General features: G+C 36.8%; 1 pseudogene; it reads left to right on the top strand.

Moving 5' to 3' along the window:
• Positions 1-2,005: 2,005 nt before the first annotated feature.
• LOC148132505 (uncharacterized) lies at positions 2,006-2,624 on the top strand (annotated as a pseudogene).
• Positions 2,625-22,438: the final 19,814 nt, after the last annotated feature.

The raw sequence follows: 22,438 nt of genomic DNA, 5'->3' as shown, positions 1-22,438 counted from the left end.
AATTGCTAATTAATTTCATAAAATGGCTTAATGATTTATTGATTGCTTTTGAATGGTTATGTTACGTTCTGGAATGGCCAACTAGCCAAGTTACAGGAAAGCAACACATTGTGATGTCACTGTTAATTTTGCTTTCATTGGAAGAGAATATGCCAAGGATATATCTGGTTCTGTAGAACTAAAATGTCACAGGGACAGCATTGCCTGCCTAATTCTTATCTTTCATATAAGCTCAGAGGTCACTAATTCAATGCTTTTCAAAGAAGCTAATAGTAGCATATTTCCAAAGCTACTACCCAGAGTTCCTATTGGTAGATGGACAACCCATATAAATCTATTAAATAAAGAAATAAGCCCAAAGGGTGTTTTTATACAGTGTATAGATACACTGTAACAAGGTACAACATTTTAGAGATATGTGACGAAAAACTGCCTGAGACTTCTACCTTTCTACTTATGGACATGACTTTCAGGATTTTTGGATGTAGCTATTTCTTCCAATGAAAGACTTCTATCTGCTAAATGTAATTTGGGTGCCACCACCTGTCCTTGAATGAGAAAATTCCTTTTTCTTATCTGGAACTCCAGAAGAGCAGAACAAGAGATCCCCTTTCTCAAGCAAGAAGCTCCGGTTTATCAGAGTAACCAGGTTCAGGCAATTTTGAAATTCATGATAATAACACAAACTCAGCACTAGAGTTAGAAAAAATTGAAGATTTTTATTTTCATAAATGCAGCAAAGTGAAAATTGGAGGTTAAGATAGCTGAACCAAATAGCTGGTAGGGGGAAGTCTAGGTCTACCAACAAGTGCTAAGTTAGAAGAAGAAGACTAAAGGCTATTTGTGGTGAAAAATTAATTAATTTGGTAGCATCTTTATGGACTAATGAATTTTATGAAAAAGTTGTGCCATTTAATAAAAATGTATTAACTTGAACAAACTCCTTCTAACCCAAGCATTATCAATCACTAGTTTGAACAAAGCAGAAATAAAAAGAAATCAAACAACTATGAAGCCTGTGTCTATATTTTCCTTGTCAAGTTAACTCTATTGGTCCATTTTTTTTCAGCATTCAGGCAAAGGACCTGAATATCAAGGAAATCTACTCCTAAAATATTTGCTGCCCTTTTGGCCTTTAGACTAGGTTCAAAAAAGGTACAGCTACATTTAACTCCGATCTCTTGCAAGTAAGAGTAGATTTCTTAAATCTATGGATCAAGAGTCACCTTCTAGCCTACATGCCCATGAATGCATTACAAACACTCCAAGTTCTCTTTCCTTTTCTAGGTACAAAATGCATTCTGTATTAAAATGATTTTCATGGTGGTTTTCATATTCTAAGTTTGATAGTGTTATCTGTCCCATAGTGTTGTCAACTTTTAGAAGGTCATACTTTGTGAACCAATAAACTTCACAATGGCATTGCCCTCTAGAACAACAGCATAAGAAATAACTGCATTTTAAACTTTTATGATATTAAAAGTCATATCTACAATACATTTGTTGGAGAAATTGTTGGAATTAACAGCCTATTAGCACGATGAGTTATAAGCAGCCTTTTCAAAATGCAACAATGTGAGCTTTGTGATTACAGTGCCCTCCCCCCTCTCCCCCTCCCATCCCCTTATGTTTGACAAATCTGAGTGTTGGTTGTGTCAGATGCTCATTTTCTGAAACGGCAAACAGGCCCTTGATTTTACAGGCAATTGGTCCCATGTGTGGATTTTCTTTCTTGTACTAAAGCATTGAAAATAATGCTTTTAATAGAATTTTAATTTGTATTGCAAACAAACATCTGCAACTACTTAGAAATAACTCAATTGCGAAAAGAAAATGATTGTTTTATTGAGGGTCATTGTGAATCAAATTCTTTGCATCATTATTTGATGCAAGAACCATTAGAATTATTATTTTTACATCAATCTAATATCCACAGGGTAAGTTTTAAATTTTGTTTTGTAGCACTTTAGTTTTAAAACACTCAGAGTCGCCTCAAAAATGTGAGATGGCAGCAAATACAACAACAACAACAACAACAACAACAACTGATGACCCCAAATGCAGACTGCAAAGAAGCGGACGAAACCATCAATCACATACTTAGCTGTTGCGAGACAATCATTCAGAGTGACTACAAACAACGTCACAGCACAGTCGCTCAGATGGTCCACTGGAACTTGTGTCACAACTACCATCTGCCTGTAGCAAAGAACTGGTGGGATCATAAGCCTGAAAAAGTAGTCAAAAATGGGCATCCAAAACTACTGTGGGACTTCCAAATACAGATTGACAAAGTTTTGGAACACAATACCCCGGATATCACAATTGTGGAGAAGAAAAAAGTGTGGTTTGTCGACATTGCCATACCTGGTGACAGCCAAATTGACGAGAAACAACTTGAAAAAGTGACCAGATATCAGGACTTGAGAATTGAACTGTTCAGACTCTGGCATAAACCAGTGCAGGTGGTTCCAGTGATACTTGGCACACTGGGTGCTGTGCCTAAAGACCTAGGCAAGCACTTAAAAACAATTGGCACTGACAAGATCACCATAGATCAGCTGCAGAAGGCCACCTTACTGGGATCTGCTCGCATAATCCGCTGATACATTACGCAGTCCTAAACACTTGGGAAGTGTTCGACTAATAATTTGTGATATGAAACTCAGCATAGTTATCTTGTTTTCTGTGTATACTGCCATTTTTGTGTATAATAATAATAATAATAATAATAATAATAATAATAATAATAATAATAATAATAATAATAATAATAGTAATAATATATCCTGTACCAGGAGACACCAGAGTCGAAGAAAAAGAACTGGAAAAAAATAATGAAATATCGTGACCTGACCATTGAAACTATGTGATTATAAATGAAACATGTAACAGTAATACCTTGTCATCAGGGTACTAGGTGCCATGTCCAAGAATTTTATACAATACATCAAGAAATTGAAGCTTCCTGAAATAACACCAGTGGAATTGCAAAAAACTGCGCGTTGGAACATCATACATTTTAAGAAGATACTTGGTTGATACCTAGGATGTTGGCAGTAACCTGTATTAACCATCAGCACCAGTTAATTATATTTGTGATACATTTTTAAATGTTCAGTTGACTGAGTTTCATGTTTAATGAATAAAAGGAATAACAACAACAACAACAATAATAATAACAACAACAACAACAACAACAAAAGATCTGCAAACAGAAATAGAAACAGAAATAGAATAACTATTGTACTAGAAAACAAAGGTAGTACCAATAGTAATAGGTACAATTCCAAAATGACTGGAGCATCGACAAAATCGCTACCTGTGATTTTATTACAGGTATCACTATCTGCATCAACAAAATCACTACCAGTCAATTACAAAGGACAGATTTAAATTGAACAGCTAGCATCCTAAAACAATAGCTTTAACACCATCAAACTTCAATGTCTGTCTATCCCAGGTCCTTGGGAAGGTCTCGATAGGTGGATAAAAATGCTACATCCAGTCTGAACATTTGGCTGACTGTGCAGCAAACCATAATGCTATTCACTCGGTTCATACATATATAAACAATGATGATGTGATTATTTGACTTGTTACTTGAAGATGGTTAATTCCTACCCTCACCTTACAGTACATTCTCTGCTTATGCTGGTATAATATATAAGAGAGAAAGTGATCACTATGTAGTTTATTAAATACTTTCAGGAAAGAATAGTGAAGGGCTTTCAAGAAAACATTTAAAAACTGATCAGGAAGTCAAAATTGTTTCGTTGCCTTCTTCAGCTACCTACTATGTGCATCACAACTATAATTTCTAATACCTTCAATGCAAATCTCTACTGCCATAGTACATGAATGTTCCAAGGGATGTTATTGATTGCAGGATGCAATCAGTGACACAGGAGCTCTGATCCAGGCATCAGGCAGAAAGGCAGAAGCTGCAGCAAGAGCAGTACTCCAATATTTGAGGGGCTGCCACAGAGAGGAAGGGGTCAAGCTATTTTCTAAAGCGCCTGTAGGCCAGACAAGGAATAATGGATGGAAACTGAACAAGGAGAGATTTTACCTGGAAATAAGGAGAACCTTTCTGATAATGAGAACGATCAATCAATGGAACACCTTGCCCTCGGAAGTTGTGGGAGTGCCATCACTTGAGACTTTCAAGAAGAGATTGAACTCCCATCTGTCAGAAATGATGTAGAGTCTCCCGCTTGGGCAGGGGGTTGGATTAGATGACCTACAAGGTCCCTTCCAACTCTGATTATCTGTTATCTGTTATCAGTGTCATGGATAGCCCCTCAGAGTTCCTTGTCCAGTTCCCTGTGGTTGAAGGAGAAGGATAAATATAGCTATTAGAAATGTTGGAAGCTATACATTTTTCATTAATTATGATAGAATAATATTGTTTCAGAATATATACATAACATTGTAACTTCATACATAATTGTAATTTCAAAGACTTGCTTATGATTTCAGATTTTTTTATCCAGACCATTGCTTGCTAACTTTAAGACTAAATGAATGAGAATCTTTCTCTTTTGTCACAGTTTTGTTTTAATTGTTGATAAATATTGAAAAAATACTTCAATTAGTCAATGAATCAATGATATATGGTTTAGATTATCCTATTGTAAAGTGTAACAAATGGAATAATTTCTCTGTCATCCCTATCATACTGCTATCCAAACAGAACTTATTAGATAAATGTTATTATATTCAATGAATGTTCCCAGCAAAGGTAGCCATAGGTCTCTTTTAATTTTCTCACTATCAATTTCATCATTTCTGTAAATATTAATCTCAAAAATAATTTATAATCCTTATAGGTGTCCAATGAAAATAAGTGCTTCAGCATTGTATGCTATCACACAAATACACACAGGCTCACAGATAGATAAATACTGTATGTATATAAGACTATAGTTATGTGTCACTTATCAATTATTTTCCTCTAATTTTATCAGAGAATGATAATATAGGTTTGGAATCCAATCCACCAATGGAATTTTTAGGTCATTTTGTGAAACTGATTTTAGTCCATCTAATGGCTCTATACTTTCATAGACATTAACCTTTTAGTTGACTTACTGATATCTAGAATTAATTTTTCAAATTTAGTAAGCTGGCATTTAATACTTTGGATATTATATTTGGAAGAGAACAAGCTATGTGTGCACGCAATCTGCCAGCTGGTTATCAGGAGCTTTTAATAATGTAGCAAATTCCAACCCAAAGAAGAAATTTAATACAACTCAGCTGAATATTTTTATAGTCTATTACATCTGGTATATTGGGATTTTTAAAAATCTCCCCTGGGGAATTGGACTTCAGAATGAAACCTTTGCCAAGAACCATAGAAAAACACTCACAACTGAAGAGTGAAGAAACATTTTGTGTTCAAAGGATTTATTAATGGCAAACATCTCTCAGCATTCTGAAAACTTAAGGATTTAGGAGGTCCAATTGTTGAATGTGGTTGCAAATGAATACCACATGTTTGTCTGGATATTGGGAAGGTTTTTTTCCCATTCGCTTTCCCTTAAATTTAAACTGGGTAGTTCCTATCAGATTGATAACAAAGATAAGTAAGTAAGTAAGTAAGTAAGTAAGTAAGTAAGTAAGTAAGTAAGTAAGTAAGGAAGGAAGGAAGGAAGGAAGGAAGGAAGGAAGGAAGTCTATTTTCTTATTAACCCAATATTATCTTATGGTTATTAATTCTGAAGTAGCCAAAGTTAGAGACAAATCTAAAGTATGAATAGAAAGCAAAATGTTTTAAGAGCATGTTTTGAAGCTACTTTTTATATTACATTTAACATTAGCAATTTTATGAGCATCAGAGAGTTGACCAAAGGGTCTTATACTTTAGCATACATAGAACTTATTCTTGGACTGTCCTGGGGGATCAAAAGTCATCTTGAATGTTTGAGTCCTTTTGGAAATGCTTGTGTTTCAGAAAATGTAGTTGTTGCTTCAATTTCTTCAAGCAAATATAGAGATGACTAGAAGGATAGGTATTTTGCAAAAAGTTGAGGAAGATGTTGGTCTTGGTGTGCCTGATGTGAATTATAATATAAAATATATTTAACACAGAATCCATGAATTATTTAGCTTTGTTTGGCTATAAGTTATGGCAAAATTATTCAGAGTTTTGCTATAACATGCAGATTGTCTTAATATTTTTGTCTCCTTATATGCTGAGCCAGAGAGACAGCTGTTTTCTTCTTTATAGTAAAGCACTGCATGCATATTAAAACTATTTATTGGCTGTAATCCAGAAAAATAAGAAAGTGTACACCTGTCAGCTCTTGGCAATCAACAGGTTTTTTCTTAAACCAAATTGCTAAATTTGTTTCCACAGCATTCTTTTCCTGATAAATAAACCCTTGGCTTCATTTTTCTCTCTCCATTATTCCTCAAAAGGCTTAAATGCTTCCCTTGAGGCTTGAGAGAATTAGACTATGTTACTACTGCTTCCCATAAATAGTATAGCTTGTTTTTAGAGAAGATCAGATTTCATGGCAAGTTTGTTTTAATGCTTCTTTCCCCTTCCCACCCCATCACTACTAGTGTTTTGTATTTGTTACATACAGTTCCCTCTTTAACTTGTAGCAAATAGTTAATGCTTGTGGAATAACATCCAGATTATTTTCCCAGTCTAGGATAGTATTGTATTTCTAGAACACATTCTTATGAATTATCCTTCTCAATAGGTCAGTATAGTGTTTAATGCATTTAATATGTATTGATTAATTTTTTTAAAGTACATGAAATATGAGTAAGTGAAGGTGAAGCTTTCTGTATTTTCTACCTACATGATCTCCATGCATGGTCTGAAGCCTAGAGCTGTTGTTTCCTATAAAAATAAGCTTACCAAGATGGTAATACTAATGGAGATCATGAAGATAGTATTATAGCCCAATTTTGGCTTGCCACCAGATCATTAATTTATGTAAATAAAATTCCTCCTGAAAGGAATGTAGTTCAGCAAAAATCAGGACATTTAAAGCTTTTACTCTTCCTGAACTTCTTTCTCTGTTTTACAATTGCTCTTCCAAAGTAAAACCACTATTCGGGAATTCTGATGAAACATCTTCTTACAAACATCTTTCTTATTGGAAACTTTGAAGGTAATCATCTGAGATGAATCCTTCAGACATTTAGCGGAAGAGAATTCAAATGAACATTCATGATTTTCTCCTGGGGGATCTACAGGATCAAAACCTTGTCCCTTTTTTTACATGCATCACAGATACAAGACTTTGATTGTGTAGTCATGGTCATCATCTTTTGTGACTTCTCCTGAAGGTTTTCCTACTGTATTTCACTTAAGCTAGAACAGAACTGCTAAGCTAGATCAGTTGAGATTCTCCCAGTCAGAGGCTTCATTGTATTAAACAGTATTTGCATTAAGCTTGACCAGGGTTATAAAAGCTACTATCATTTTCAGAACATCACTTTTTAAATAGGGTTATGCTATTAAGGGAGGGTGTCCTGAAAATTCAGGAGTATTGTAAGAGTATTGCAAGAGTCCCATAATCTTGCTTTCTCAACCTTAGATCATAAACTTAAGAGGAAAGTTTGAAGAATTTCCTTTAGTTTCAAATCTTCTATTTAGAATTATTTAATCCTGCCATAGTAAGAAGGTACATGTGGACTATTTACCCTTTACTACCCAGAGTATAATTCTAAAGACAAATTACCTCTTAAAAACTCTTTAAATAGTCAAGGGCTGAATATCCTTGGTAATATTTTAGAACAGGGTTCTCCAACTTTGGCCCCTTTAAGCCTGAAGGACTTTAACTCCCAGCCTGGCTGGGAATTCAGGGAGTTGAAGTCCGCCAGGCTTAAAGGGGCCAAGGTTGGAGACCCCTGTTCTAGAACACTAATTGATCAGTCCCTGCAACTACTGCTTCCCAAACCCAAGTATTTTACACTCATCATAAGACTTATTAACAGTTATTAGTCATGATGTCTAAATGGGCATTCTATGTTCAGAAGTAGCCTGCCTATATGACCCATATTCATGGCTTTTGACTTCCTGAAGATCTAAATTCAACATGGATTACACTAGCATACTGAAGAGGACCCTAAAATCATGTTTTATTTTTATATGTGAAAATAAAACAAAATAGTAATTATTAATGGATTAACTTAAAAAAACATCATTATACAGGATGTTTTGGTCCTATTCATATAATTTGGAGAAAATAGATAACTCCTATAGAGTTCAGCAGCTCTTTGTCATATTTATAAAACACGTATCAAGCATTCTACTCGTTCTTTAAAAACTAGTCTCACTGTAGACAATGTAATCAGGTTACAAGTTAAAAAAAACTGCAATTCTAATTGTCAAACTAATAGAAAGCCATAAAGGATCAATTAATTTTCCAGGTTATCAATATTTTAAAGTCAGGAGTTAAATGCTCTGTAAAATTTTGAATATATTTTGATCAAGATAAGATTAAAACTGAAAAATTCCCATCTGCATGATAGGTTTGAAGGAGGGGCACCTGATATGTTGGCCACATAAAAGTCAGCGTAAACCCAGCCCACAAAGTTGTGACACAGCTGGCAGAATTGCAGTTCACTTAAATCTCTGTTTTCACTTTAGTTATTCATTTATTTTGTCACGCATACATTTGATAATATATATAAGTATAAACATGATCATTAACTCATGAAATAGATATAAATAAAAGGGAACATTAAGCCAGGGATGGTAGGCACATTGGTGTTCTTATGCACTCCCCTTATAGACCTCTTACAAATGGGGTTAGGCAACAGTAGACAGTCTGAGGTTAAAGTGTTTGGGGTTAGTGGAAGAAACTACAGAGTCAGGTAGAGTATTCCAGGCATTGACCACTCTGTTGCTGAAGTCGTATTTCTTGCAATCAAGTTTTGTGTGGTTTACCCAGAGTTTATAACTATTGTGTGCTTGTGTATTGTTAAGGTTGAAGCTGAAATAGTCATTGATGGGTAGGATAATAATATCCATTGTAATGGATAATTTTATGTACTACACTTAGGTCAGGGGTGGGATACGACAGGGTTAACTACCGGTTTGGGATTTATGAAGTTCGGTGATTTATGATGTGCTTCCCTGCAAGCTGCGAGCGCATGCCTGTAAATCGTCATCAGCACGCTGCGTGCAGAGAAGCAGCCTTTGAAACAACCCTCATTTCCTGCTTTTTTAACTGCAGCTGTGCCTTGTTCAGCAGCTGAAGTTGAAAAATCAGGAAATAAAGATCAGGTAAGAGCCCAGGTAAGTGGGTGGGCAAAAACATCAGCAGACATAGAACCGGTTCTATGTCTGTTGCTCTTCAGAGCTACTGGTTCTACAGAGGTGAACAGAACTGGTAGAAACCCACCCCTGGCTTAGGTCAGACAGAAGGCGGCATAGTTCTAAATTATCTAAGCCTAAAATTTTAAGTCTGGAGGCATAGGGTATTCTGTTGCAAGTAGAGGAGCGGAGGACTCTTCTCATGAAATATTTCTGGATTCTCTCGATTGTATTAATGTCTGATATGCAGTGCGGATTCCAGACAGATGAGCTGTATTCAAGAATTGGTCTAGCAGATGTTTTTTATGCTCTAGTTAGTAGTACAATATTACTCGAGAAAAAGCTTCACAGGATTAGGTTAACAACTCTTAATACCTTTTTGGCAATGTTGCTACAGTGGGCTCTAGCACTTAGATCATCAGAGATAGGAACTCGAAGATCCTTGACAGAGTGAGAATCATCTACAAGGTCTTGTCCATCCAGTTTGTATTTTATTTTTTGAGACAGAGCATTTGTTTGTTGAGATTTGAAGTTGCTTTACGTTCTGATATCTGCAAAGGATAGTTCTGTTTCCTTGTGTGCTGTTCTGTTCATGCATTTCTTAACCAAAAAATTGGCCCTTACCCCCATAATTTGGTTCCCACATTGGTTCATTAGAAATCATTCTGAGATATGGTTTTGCCTAGATTAGCAGTAAAAATATTTTATATTGTCTGTGTGGTATGGAAATAATGAGAGTGTTTAAAATGAGAGCAACTAAAAATAAGAACTCAAATATCCCACAAATAGTTGTAAAGAGAGAACAATTCTGCTTTATTTCAAGCAAAGAACAGAAGTCTAAACCGTCATTTTCAATATGCATTGCATAAATGGGTATCGAATTGCTTATTATAGCATCATGTTTGAGTTACAGTGAAAAAGGGGCTAATGTTTTTATCCAGGACTAAAAAATAAAATAAAATGACTGAAGCACATAGTCATATACATAAATGTACATAAAGTATATACATGTGCATACACATCCAATCACACACACCAGTGGTAGGATTCAATTTTTTTTTACTACCAGTTCTGTGGGCATGGCATGGCTTGGTGGGTGTGGCTTAATGGCCATGGCAGGAGAAGGATACTATATAATCTCCATTCCCACCCCACTCCAGGGGGAAGGATACTACCGGTTCTCAGAACTACTCAAAATTTCCACTACCGATTGTCCAGAACTGGTCAAAACCTGCTGAATACCACCTCTGACACACACACCACACACACACACACACACACACACACACACACACACACGGTATTCATTTAGATCTCTTCATAGAAAGAGACAATCTGTCAGATAAGCACAAGTACTAGAAATCTAAATATTTAAATTCCCCCATGAAGAACTTCATACTTATCACGCTACACAGAAAGCCAGAAGAAATTAAAGGTTCACTATTTTCACATGAAAAGAGTTTCCTTTTCAAACTAATATCTTGAAGTGTAGATATAAATTCATCCTGTTGATGAGCCATCAGTGCTGGAGGCAGTAGGGATCAGTTACCAAGAGTGTGGTGTAATTTAATGCTCTTGTCAACATATCTGTTTCTTTTTCTAATCCCATGTACAACTTTGAATTGGTAAATTATTTTGGCAGTCAATGCATGAAGAGAACTACAAAGGATTACCACGAGGCTGCATGCTACATACATTTATGTGTTGGTGAAAAGTCTGGAGTCTGGGCTGAGAAGTGTAGTTGCTAATGTCTTCATTATACCAAGGAAAATCAGCAAGAGGTCATTGAAGTGTTGACTGAACTATCAGCAAATTTTAGCACATGGATTGTTAAAACTCTACCATGTCTTGGCCATTTTTATTCCTATTATTAGAATGCTCAGTGTAGTCAAGTGAGGAAGCTAGTTCTCAATTGTGTATGTCTGGTGTAAGCAGATATGACACAACCTTCACCTTCATCTGTAATAAATCCTACATCTCAGATGCAGCTCTAGGATACTCAGAGAACTTGCCTTGTTAGGGAATATCTTTATCTCTGGGAGATCATTTTTACTTGTCAACAAAAAGAGAGATCAGGAACTTGAAAGATATTGAGGTCTCCCCCTCCCTTTAGAAAGCAGAAAAACACACAGAAATGGAAACATTTGAGGAAGATAAAATAGTCAACCAATGATAGAGCATAAATGCCTAATTAGTTACCAAGATATCTGCCTTAGACGATATTTCACTTCAACAAGCTCACTGTAAATTTCTAAGCTTTCTAGATATCCTGACACAGAATATAGAAACAGTGAAAAATAAGATTCTAAGTAACCTTCAGAAGTACGTTAATTTGATTTTGCTTTGTGCTTTGCTACCTAATTCATTTCTCAAACTAATTATTGGTCCAAAAGAACATATTAAGTTATGGGGACCATTAAGGATCACAAATCTATTTTAATATCAAATGCCTGGAGAACAAGATAAGATTTGTCCCTTTTTTGCAACCAATTGAGCCATGAATAAATACTAACGTAGGATTGAACAGTAGATCAAATAGAAGATATATGTAAATAAATCATATATATGTGATATATTCCTCTAGTTAAAATATCTTGAAAATGAAATGCCACCACCTATAAATCTATGTAGTAATAATGGATGTGGGAGCTTTAGAACAGCCATTTTATTTGAGTACAGACTGGGACCACATCATATTTTGTCCCCAAGTGTGGAATCATTTGGGGACAAAATGTCCTGTTTTATACCAGGAATGACAAAAAACAACAAGAACCTGGTGCTCAGGTACATGTAAGTGCATATCTGAAATCTTTCTATGTGGACTATATCAATACCACCAAGTGATGTAACATTAGGGATACTGTATGTCTATAGAAAAATTCAGAATATCTGGCCTGAACCAGCCTTGACAATTCAACTTTGACAGCAAAAAAGTGTGGCAGTATAATGACTTAAAGAATGTTGCATGTTCAGATTACACCAGTTTAGATTATACTTGTGCAAGAGCCTATGCCCAAAATCTGGTTAATGAGTGTGTGCATATAAACATTTAATTCCCATCGCATGCAATTCTTCAAGCAAAGTCTTAAGCATACCATGCCAATCATGGTGAGAATGGCCACCTTTTGAGTCTGGAATAAACTGAAGTTTGAAACCTACTACAAAGTTCAGTTTCCATAAATTTAACATAGTGATGACTCTGAGCTTGGAATGAGATTAGAATGAAGGTGTGTACGTATATATTAACCAGACTTGGTTTCCACTGTCATGCAAACACTGTCTTTGTGGGGAGAAAAGCTTCTCTGATGTTAATTTAATCATCTACGTCAGAGGTGTCAAATTTGATTTCATTGAGGGCATCAGGGTTGTGGTTTGACCTTGGGGGCTGGGATGGGCGTGGCCATGGTGGGTGTGACAGCTTGATGTCACTCTTGTTGGGGGGTGCCTGTGGTGGCCTGAGTGCTCTACTGATGGAAACGGATCTCCGTTTTCAACCATGACAGCCTCCAGCAGCCTCTGCCAACAAAAACAGACCTCAGGTGGGCTCTGCTTTCCTTCCCCATGTAGCCTGTTTTTGGCTGCAATGGCTTCCTGCATCCCTCTGCCAGTGAAAACTGAGCTCTATCTTCACTGGCAGAGGGCCACAGGGCCTGTGAGGGCTGCGTGCAGCCCCCCTGAACTCTGTTTTCGCTGGCAGAGAAACCGTGTGCTGGTCCTTCACTGTTTCCAGGGAGGTCCTGCAGGCCAGATCTGGTGCCCGGGCCTTGAGTTTGACACCCCTGATCTACCTGGTTTAAATAGAAGTTCTGTAGTTGATGTATCTGATACTTGGTGAAAATCTATTTCTGAAGTATGTTGTAAAGTTTGTGTTGTGTATCTGGTGTGTGTGTGTGTGTGTCTATCTCTGTGTATGTGTTGAAGCTTTTTTTTTTTTTAAAAAAAAATGCCTGTGTAATGTAGCTTCAAATGAAACATGGTGACTAACTGGCTTGCCTGCCAGTTTGCTTCATTTCCAAGTTATTCTTTTGGAAACAAACTGACAGGCAATGTATTTTTCACTGGAGGAGAATGCTAATGCATCCTAGATCTATGGCACAGATGTGGCTTGAGAAGTGCAGAGGATTTACTGGATTCTCCTCTAGCCTCTAAAGCTTTGTGCGTAAGGCACAGTCTATTTTGTCGGAATCAATGTATGTGGCAGGGCATTGGACAGACCAATAGAAGAATATGTACCCGCCTAGATGAACACAAAAATGCAGTAAAAAAGCTGGAACACACTTCCTCACTAGTCCAACACATGAAAGCCACAGGTCATAGCATTGACTTCAATGGCACCTAAACCCTAGCCACTATAGAAAACCCTAGGTACAGAATTATCAGAGAAGCCATAGAGATTGAAAAAAGACCTGAAAGCATGAATAGAAGAGATGACTCCACCAGACTGTCAATTATCTGGAAGCCTGCACTCTCAAACAAAAAGATCCCCACACCACAAGCCAGCCAAATACCTGGGCACAAACAGACTCCCCCTGATACCTCCAGCTCAAACACACCCCAATCAGGCACCCAGATGAAACCTAGCTTCCTAATAAACGATGGCCGGCCATTCACCCAAAGCCAAGCCGTGCTAAAAGCCCCCAATACACCAAACACAATGTTGCCAGCTAATCAAGACAAAAAAAGCTACAAAACAGACAGAAGATATTAGAAACAGCAATCAAGCAGAACACAGCAAACTCCAAGACCAATAAACACAGACCAAGACTCCCAACCAATCAGGATGAAGAAAAAAACATTCTGGCACAGTGTAAGCTAGCACCAAATTTAAAACAGAAACGGCTGTGAAAGTCTGACTCACAGACGAACACAATACAGAAGCCTGATGATGGCAGATGAGATTCTGCCGAAACGTTGCTACAACTTTAAAAGCACAACTATAATGGCGTGGGAAAATGCCCGAACAAAGCTGAATTATATATATATATATATATATATATATATATATATATATATATATATATATATATATATATATATATATATATATACCGTATATACTCGAAAGTATAAGTCGACCGAATATAAGCCGAGGCACCTAATTTTACACAAAAAAACTGGGAAAACTTATTGACTCGAGTATAAGCCGAGGGTGGGAAATGCAGCAGCTACTGGTAAATTTCAAAAATAAAATAATTAATTTGGGAAACGATCTCACTATCATGAAAGGTTTAATTGATTCACTAACCCAAAGAAGAAGATGATGATGACAGCGGGAGGCAGGAGTCACTCTCTTCCCTCCTCGGAGGCCCCTGAGTCAGGAGTCACTACCGCCGGCGCGGCCCCAGTCCGCCGCCTCGGGAAGGAAGGCAAAGCGCTTTTGCCTTTCCCTTCCCGGCTTCCAAGGCTGTTGGGAGTCGCTGCCGCCGAGCCGCGACTCCACACCATTTTTTTTAGAGGGAATCTGGCTCGAGTATAAGCGGGAATTTTTTCAGCACAAAAAATGGGCTGAAAAACTAGGCTTATACTCGAGTATATACAGTATATATATATGGTTAAGATACATCGATGACACATTCGTGATTTGGCCCCATGGACAAGAAAACCTAAACAATTTCCTAACACACCTAAACAGCGCACACCCCAAAATCAAGTTCACCATGGAAACAGAAACAAACAAACAACTACCATTCCTAGATGTACTAATCTACAAAAAAAAAACAGATGGCACACTAGGACACACCATATACCAGAAGAAAACCCACACCAACCGCTACCTCAACGCCCAATCCCACCACCACCCAGCACAGATAAACTCCGTGGCTAAAACACTAATTACCAGAACCAAACGCCTGGCAGACAAGACACACATTAAGACTGAACTATGCACCCTGACTAAAGTACTGACAGCCAACGGCTTCCACAAAAGCAAAATCACCAGCTTGATCCACAAAAACACACTGAAACATAATAGGGACCCAGAAGATGAACAGACCTATGGAACAGCTGTCCTGCCCTACATAAGAGGTACTACAGACAAAATTAGTAAGGTACTACACAGACATCACATCAGGACTGCCTTCAAAACAGACAGAAAAATAGCAGCCATCCTTAGCAACCCCAAAGATAAGATTGACCTGGAAAACCAAGGCATATACGAAGTCCCCTGTGCATCATGCCCGGCCACATACATTGGACAGACCAATAGAAGAATAAGCACCCGCCTGGATGAACACAAAAATGCAGTCAAAAGCTGGAACACACTTCCTCACTAGTCCAACACATGGAAGCCACAGGTCATAGCATCAACTTCAATGGCACCAAAACCCTGGCCACTATAGAAAACCCTAATCACAGAATCATCAGAGAAGCCATAGAGATTGAAAAAGACCAGAAAGCATGAATAGAAGAGATGATTCCACCAGGCTGTCAATCATTTGGAAGCCTGCACTCACAAACAAAAAAAATCTCCACACCACAAGCCAGGCAAACACCTGGGCACAAACAGATCCCCCTGATACCTCCAGCTCAAACACATCCCAACCAGGCACCCAGATGAAACCCAGCTTCCTAACTAATGATAGCCGTCCATTTACCCGAAGCCAAGCTGCACTAAAGGCCTCCATTAAAGCAACACAATGCTGCCAGCCAATCAAGATACAAAAAGAGCCAAAAACAGACAGAAGATATTAGAGACACCAATCAAGCAGAACACAGCAAACTCCGAGACCAATAAACACAGACCAAGACTCCCAACCAATCAGGATGAAGAAAAAACCATTCTGGCACAGCAATAGGCTGCCCCAAATTCAAATCTGAAACCACTGTAAAAGTCTGACTCACAGACGGACACAATACAGAAGCCTGATGATGGCAGATGAGATTCTGCTGAAACGTTGCTACAACTTTAAAAGAACAACTACAATGACGTGGGAAAATACCGAACCAAGCCGAACACCATACATGTAAGTACCGCGAAAACTTAAGAAAACATATATATATATATATATATATATATATATATATATATATATATATATATATATATATATATATATATATATATATATATATATATATATTATATATATATTCACATACATATATATACACACACACGCATGCATATGTGTGTGCATTAAAAATAGACCAAATGTGAAAAGCTTCAAAAAGAAGCATATGAGCAATGTCCAATCCGAATGGCTTGTACAGCTCTGTCACATTCTGCAGAACAAACAGCTATTAAAAATCCAAGTACACAAAGCATTACTGAGCTTAGTACTGACAAGCAGTGTCAACACCCTGTAATTAACAAAGGGTGGTATAATTTATAAAGAATGTACTGTGTGATTTAGTTCCACTATGAAGGAAGAGGGGAAGGGAAAGAACCAATTGTTAGTCTAGGAGATTCAAAAGCAGTTATTTCTGGATGTAAACATCATACCCCACCTCCTCCATTTTCTCTGCATTTCCTTTGCTTGAGACAAAAGACTTTTTATTGTTTTGTCTCCAGTGTTGCCATCTCCAGCCACATTAGATCATGATGGCGGATAACCTCTGCCCTCTTGTCTCTGTATTTATGGGAAAGGTACAGCTTTGGCAGATTTTCCTTTTGCTGTGAATAATTAAACAATTCTGAATGCTCTGCAAAACCTGAATTGGGATAGTTTTAGGGCTGGTAATGTAGCAGCTAATGGGATGAGTTTTACTCTGTAATCAGACCAAAGGCTTTAGCTGAGATACTGAGAGCAGCCTGAAGTGCATCCACAAATAATTATCACAGAGACAAGAAGCTCCTTTATGCTTTTCTGTTGTGTGACTATCTCCAAGGCAATATAAATGTTTCCTTCATTATTCCTTCTCAGTGGCAGGTCTACACACAAAGGTTGGCCTTTGGATTACAAATATAACACCTGCCCCAGCTTTTTTTTCAGATATGAATCGAACACTTCAAATATCTTAATTGGAAATGTATAAATTGCAGGGTTTATAAGAGTTTCCAAGGTGAATTTAACATTTTTTAATTTTCATTTGGTTAATTTTCATTAACCAAAAAAGAAAGTTGCTGTATAACTCTGGATTTGAACAGGTGCGCACAGTGTTCTGACCCAGGCTTCTTAACCGTAATTACACACATGCTTATTTTAAAAATAAGACTTATTTCATTGCAATGATGGGAATTGTTTTCATTCCCAGCCAGAATTAATCTGAAACAGTCCCCCTAGATAAGCACTGTGAAGTGCTGCCAATAACAGAAATATCAAATGAACTAGAAAAAAAACCCAACTGAAGTACAAAAAAAACCTAACCGAAGTACAAAGAGCTTCAAGAATGACTCTGAACTGAATGAACTACTTTGCTTCCTGCAAAGGTTTCATCATCTTGGCTTGACCTTTATACCTTATAGGAGGGGCAATCACCTCCCAGCTTTACTCCTGAGTTGCCCCTTTTGTTTCAGCTGCTCTCACCTTCTAGCAGCTCTGCACACATGCACACTGGAACAGGCTCCCCTGGCTCCTCTGCCTCACTGCTGCTAAACTCTGAAGGTTCCGGAGGTAGCATCCCACTCCCAGATGGTCCTGGCCCCATCTCTGCATCAGATGCAGGACCCTTGTCCAAGTCCTCTCCAGACTCTCTGCTTGGTCCCTGTTCTTCCCCACTGTCCAATTCTGCTGCCATTTGCACAGGCTGCCAGCGAAGCACAACACACAGTTCCATTCTGTCTCACCAGGATCAGGACAGTGTCTCTGTAATCTTATTCTCTAAGTAGCTTGTTCGGTTTCCGTTCTTCCACTAATTCTGTTATATCAGGGGTGTCAAACTCACTTCATCACAGCGGCATCATGTGACCTATCGGGACTTTTTCCCCCTTTGCTAAACGGGGCATAGGCAGGGCCAGCGTGTGACGCATCCAGCCTGTGGGCTGGGAATTTGACAGTGATCATTCAAAGTTACAGTGGTACTGAAAAAAGTGACTTATGACCATTTTTCACACTTATGACCATTGAAGCATCCTCTTAGTCATGTGCTCATAATACGGATACTTGGCAACTGGTTCACATTTCAACACCACTGTCAATGCTACCATCCTTCAAAACGACCTTGATTATGTGTCTGAATGGTCTAACAGTTGGCAACTCCAAATCTTGACTAACAAATGCTCTGTCCTACACATTGGTAAAAAAAATCTATATACCAAATACAAGCTAGGTGGATATGACTTTGTTGATGACCCTCACTCTGTCAAGGACCTTGGAGTTCTCATATCAAATGATCTAAGTGCCAAAGCTCACTGCAACAGTATTGCCAAAAAGGCTTTAACAATTGTAAATTTAATTTTATGAAGCTTCTCCTCTGATAATACTGATTTGAAAACTAGGGCATTCAAAACCTTTGCTAGACCAATACTTGAATACAGCTCTGCTGTCTAGAATCTGCACTGTATATCAGACATAAATACAATTGAGTGAGTCCAGAAGTATTTTACCAGAAGAATACTACATTCCTCTGTTCACAACAGAATACCCTATACCATCAGACTTGAGACTCTAGGCTTAGACAACCTTGAACTATGCCGGATAAGATTGGATTTAAGCATAGTACATAAAATCATATGTTACGTCTTACCAGTTAATGAATATTTCAGCTTTAACAACAACAGCACAAGAGCACAAAACACATATAAACTTAATGTAAACCACTCCAAACTTGACTGTAGGAAGTATGATTTCAGCAACAGAGTGGTCAATGTCTGGAACTCACTACCTGATTCTGTTGTCACCTGCTGAAACCCCCATTCCTTTACCCTCAAACTAACCTCTACTGATCTCACCCAATTCCTAAGAGGTCTGTAAGGAGTGTGCATAAGCATGATTACACATTGTGTAATCATGCCTACCGTCCCTGTCCTATTGTCCCCAAATATTAGTTCCTATTTCTTATATTTAAACGTATGTTTATTCTTATATTTAAACGTATGTTTATTCTTATTTTATATTGTAACCATTTGAGAAAATAAAAGAAATAAATAAATAAACATTTATGATGGTTGCAGTGTCCTGGCATTACGTCATCAGCTTTTGTGACCTTCTGACAAGCAAAGTCAATGGGGAAGCCAGATTCACTTAACAGCAATGCTACTAACTTAAGAATTGCAACGATTAACAACTGTGGCAAGAAAGGATGTAAAATGGGGCAAAACTCACTTAAATGTTTCACTTAACAACATAAATTTTGGGCTCAATTATGGTTGTAAGTAAAGAACTGCCTGTAGTGTTGGGATTTCCGGTTTGAACTTCTTTGGTGACAGACCAAAATCTGCGATCGTGTGCAGTTTCGATCCATGCTGACCGCTGGAGTGCCCAGAGCTGGCTGGTTTCAGGGCTAAGCCACCCCATAGAGGTGGTGAAGAAGGGGAAGACTGCCAGCAGGGTTGAGGAGAGCCACATCTTTCCTCTCCAGCTAGCCATTACTCCCTTTCCTGAAGGCGGTTGCAGCGGTGGTCAGCAATGGCCACCTCAAAGAAGAACTCGACCGGAAAAGAATGTGCAGGAGGAAGATAAGAAGAGAAAGTTTTGGCTGACCAGGTTGAACTGAAAAAGCAACAACATAAGGTACCCTGGAATTTGAACTATAAAGAATAACATTATTCCCAAAAAAGATTTTGAAGCAGTGAATGAGAGAGGGAAGGGAAAGGATTTGGTTTTTTTTTCTTTCCTTCCCCATACTGACAGTTAAGAGATTTAAGTAAGAAATTGACAAAAATCCACTTTGACATTAACAGGCATTTAAGCTGAAAATAAAATGTCAAAGGGATAATAAAGACTTCTGGATTTTCAAAAACATTTAAAAGAAGGAAAGGAGAGAAAAGGAAAAAACAAAAGGGTGGGATCTGGAATGGAGGAGACCACCTGGAAATAAAAGGAATTAACAGTGAAACTTTAACAAGGTTCCTAAAAGATACATTCCAACTGAAACTTTGTAACAAGATAATAGAACCCCAGGAAGAGAAAGTGGAAAAAAGAACCAAAAAGAAACAGCTTTGGATTATTTGGATTACTTGGTGATTTTTGGATTTTTGGTTATTGGATCTAAAGGACTAAAATCAATCGGGTGGTTGTTTAAAAGTTTTTAAAATGGTATCAATCTTGGAAGAACTGAAAATGGAACTTAAAAAACAGAAAGAAGATGCAGAAGAAGGAAGAGGTTTTTTTGGCTTCATATTTCAATTTTTAGAAATGGAGATCCTGAACTATGAGAAACAACAAGAAATGCTTGTAGAACAAGAAGGGTGGGACAAAGAAGAAGCCATCTTCAATGACCAAGTAATTCTATGTGGGGAAAAAAAGGAAATAGGGGGAAGAGAGTGAAAGATTTAAGATCTGAAAAAACAACCAAAAAAAAAGAATAGTTTGAAAAGTAATTACAATTTTATGAAGAAACAGAAGAGAGGATTACAGAAGAGAGAATTAGAATTAGAGAGACAAGGAGTCAAAAAGGGGAGGGAGAAGAAGAGGGGGAAGAGGAAAAGGAAAAAAGTTATAAAGGACAGAAACAGGATATAGGGAAACAGAGAAAACGTACAAGGATTAAAGGTATAAACCTATTTAGAAGACATAGAGATAATGGGTGAAAATTTAATTGAAAGAGGGATTCTGCAAGGGTACATAAGATAGTATTGTTATATTAGAAATAGAAATGAACTTAGAAAATATGAAACAAATGTGATTAAAATGATAGATAAAATGTTCATTGTAATGTAATGGAATGTTATTAATAAATAAATGAAATAAAGAGAATGAGAGAATGAAATTAGCAAAGGATGGGAACATTTTAATTATTATTAATGAGTTTTAAAAATTTAAGTGAAGAGGAATATGAAAAAAAAATGAATTTTTTTTGAAATATTATAAGTGTTCCTAAGGAAATATGATATCCCATTAAAAAGAAATGTTAAAGATGTTAAAGATTATAAATAACATTAATGATAGAGCTGAATTGGAATAGAATAAGTATATATAGAATATATATATTCTCTTTAAGAACTTAGTGTATATTTTAAAAATGTACCAAGCAGAATTCAGCTGGAAGTTATGTATTATATTAAATGTTACAATTGTAAAGGCATAAATTGAAGTTTAAATAAGAGTTGAATGGACAAAAATTAAGATACAAAGGTGTCATACTCCAATCAGTAACTACAGGGGAAAATTTTGTTTAATGAGAAAAGAAAATATGAAATTGAAACAGGACAGACAAAAGTATAAATATAATGATTAGAAAGATATTGAAACTTTGAAAAAGATATATATATATAATTGAATTTAGAAAGGAATGAGATAATTAAAAGCAAGGTTGAGAAAACTAAAAGAAGGGAAAAATTATTGAGAAAATGTTAAAATAGTAATAAGATATGGATCAGACCACAAATATGAATATGTAATTGAGTTTGTGTCTGTATGGAGAAGTGATAACCTGGGACCATGCTATTTTCAAAAAAAGATATTTTATTTGTATTATGTTTTGTGAAAACCCAAATAAATTTTTTTACAAAAAAAAAAAAAAGATGTAATGATGCTCATCTATGTATATCTATGACCATAATAAATATTCAATTTTTTAAAAAAAGAACTGCCTGTAGTGTTGCCTTTTTCTCACTAATATTAAAAATTTCCATTAGCTTTTAGGCAAATAGATTGCTATCTGTTTTCTCTCCTATTTTCTGCAAAAATAAAAAGAATAAAAAGGATGTATATGATTATTCCTTACTTGTAAACAATTAATTTAGGTATCTATATAATCCCATCTGATATGGCTAAAATTAACCTCTTCATTTATAAGTCGTTTGCGTGCTTTTTAAAAAGGATGATTACAAATAGAAGATTAAATATAGAGAACAGTATAAGTCACATTCTGTGATGACCCAGAATGTAACACAAACATAACAAAATCCAAAATGTAAATAAATGTTCTTTAATGCCTCCAACTTGGCCCCACTATTCAATAATTCTCAGTTGGAGATAAAACGTACTCAAAAATAGTCTTCAAAAGAAAGCAATACAGTCCGAACTTAATGAGCAGATAGAGGTGAAATAAAAAACCAAACAAACTACAATGATGAAATTTCCACAATGGGACAGGATAATTAATTACCAA

The sequence above is a fragment of the Notechis scutatus genome, chromosome 2 (assembly GCF_049901735.1).
Source record: "Notechis scutatus isolate UNSWTSFEM ecotype Mainland chromosome 2, rNotScu1.2, whole genome shotgun sequence".
NCBI lineage: Eukaryota > Metazoa > Chordata > Lepidosauria > Squamata > Elapidae > Notechis > Notechis scutatus.
The sequence above is the reverse complement of the archived record's forward strand: the minus strand, read 5'-3'. Positions and strand labels throughout refer to the sequence as shown.